Below are 2,542 nucleotides of genomic sequence, written 5' to 3' on the forward strand. Positions count from 1 at the left end.
TCTCTATAACACTATTTTGTATCCATGAATATTTAGACCTAATGCCAAACAATGAGAGTCAAGAAACTTCAAGGTTTGTTTATATCCTCTTCATCATCAATCATGACAAGGAACAAATCATTAACAAAATGATAATTGGCAAGTTGTTTTGAGTTATCATGAAGGAGAATCCATAAGCAAACTTTTAAGAGATTGCATTTGCTACGAGATAACCAAACTTTTCAACACCCAGAACATGAAGTGTTGTTGCTAAGAGCCATCCTTGTATGATAGAACTAAATAGTTCAAATTGGTCTAATCGAGTGTCATTCATAGTCATACAAGCAACTTTTGTTGATTGGCTTACCTTAGGACTTTGAATGAAATGCCTTTAGATAAATGTGGAATAAGTTGTGGCCAACTATGTCCCCAAACAATTTGTAAAGGTCACAAGAAAATCAATTACTAATATAAAACTATAAATGTAGAACAATTATGACCAACTTCATCCCCAAACAATTTGTAGAGTTCGCAAGGAAATCAATCGTTAATAAAAACTATCATTGACCATGCTAAGGATTTTGTGGAGGTGGATCTAGGAAAATAATCTTATCACAAACAACTCATCAAGTCATTGTTGAATGCTTAATTTTGCGCCTAAAAAGGCTATTGAGCTTGAAAAACTTTCTAATAATGATACAAAAGCTTGCAACACTTTGCCAATCTTGTCAATTGCTTGTCAACTACTTATGTCTTTGAATTTTTGCACAAATTTCCTAGCCTGAGGGGATTGAAAATTTGTTTGGATACTTTATTACCAATCTTTAAATGAAATCTAGCTTTGATATAGGCACCTCTACCATTATGAGTATCTAGCATTCAAAGTTGGTGGCAAAGCTTTACCCCTTAAATTTGCAATGGCTCGGGGAAGCGTTAATCTTTACATTTAGTAGAGGTGTGGTTGAACTAATAGACCACGGATGCAGAAGATTGATACATATACAAGCTAGTTGGTGGTCATAGATGCAAATGAACCAACCGATGCAAACAATGTCATACAACAAACAAGCAATCCAACTAGTGTCACATTACAAACCCAACACAAGATTCCTAACACATTGAATGTGTGCAACCTTGGTCGCATGGCAACTCCACAAAGAGAGAATAACATGTAACTAAAGAAAAATACAATTGAGATGAACTTGTGGCCCTATCAAGCCTCTTGATTACACTTTTTATCCATGGTGGAGGTTAGACATGGTATACCACACCATGTATTCTATTTCGTAGCCTAAATTAGGATCGCAATGGTTGAATTTTAGCACATGTAAAAATCACGCCTCTCTCTCTCCCTCCCTTTGTCCCACTATAGACTAACTTTTTATCATTTGTGTAGCATCATCTTTAAAGAAGTGGACCTCAAACCCTATATCTAGACGTAACTTACCAAGTAAACCAGTGTAAAAATAATCGTCTTACTAAGTCTCTCCCTATGATTTGAACTTTGTTAATGGGCCTCCCTATGGTAGATGTATTAATGTTCAAGGTTTAAGAAAACTTGAAGTTGTCTTCTTTACTCTTAAGCTTTCTATCATGCAAATTTGTTAGTTCTTTTTGGTATAATACTTTTTTTAAGCATTAAAAACGCAAGTTCCAACTCCAATACTTACTATTGGATACCGATGCTGGGAAATTCTTCTTTGCCACTTATAAATAACAAAGCAGACAACTTTCATGATAATATATTTATCTTATAATGGAATTTCAAACTGCATCAACAAGTAGGCTATAGTTACAATCTGCTACAAACTATAGATTATCATAAGCTCCAAAATAAGAGTTTGACATTAGTTGAAAGTCAAAATAACATCCACGGCAGCTGAGGAAAAACAATTAATTTCCGTTGGAGAAAACCACATGGATTAGGTAACAAATGATAAATAGTACAAATTCACATCCTTTTATGTAATTTTACTTGTAAGGAAAATGTATTTTCAAGTTTTTTAAACATGAAGAATTGGTTAAAAACGATATTATTAATTTTCCCAGCATTATTTCAAAAATAGAATCCAGAAATCATTGTCACACCCATAAGCTTTCGTGCAATTACATATTGCATTTTCTAAATTGTGCCTGTATGGATCGTTGCTTTGCACGCAACTTAGCCAGCTCTTAAGATATTTGAGGATTTTTAAAAGAATCCACTAAAACAAAGATAGACGAGTTGTGGTTAAAAATCCTATTTGGTTTCACAAGGCTCAATGGCTCAGTTCCCTTAAAAAGACTTATCGTTCATTTAATAAAAATACTGTAAATAGTTGACCATAAAGAAACCAATTGCTTGAAGTTAATATATCTTGACTGGGCTACTACGGTTGTCATTCAAACATCCAGCAGGCTATCCGTCAAAAAAACTATGATTTGTGTTCAAGTACTGAGAAGATACAATTAGTCATGGAATAGAGATGTTTGCAGTGTCCCAAGAAAATATCAACAAGATATTTTTATCTATTTCCAGAATATTAAAAAATATTATGAATTCTTCCCTAAGTTGAACTCGTAC

The sequence above is a fragment of the Cryptomeria japonica genome, chromosome 9 (assembly GCF_030272615.1).
Source record: "Cryptomeria japonica chromosome 9, Sugi_1.0, whole genome shotgun sequence".
Classification (NCBI taxonomy): domain Eukaryota; kingdom Viridiplantae; phylum Streptophyta; class Pinopsida; order Cupressales; family Cupressaceae; genus Cryptomeria; species Cryptomeria japonica.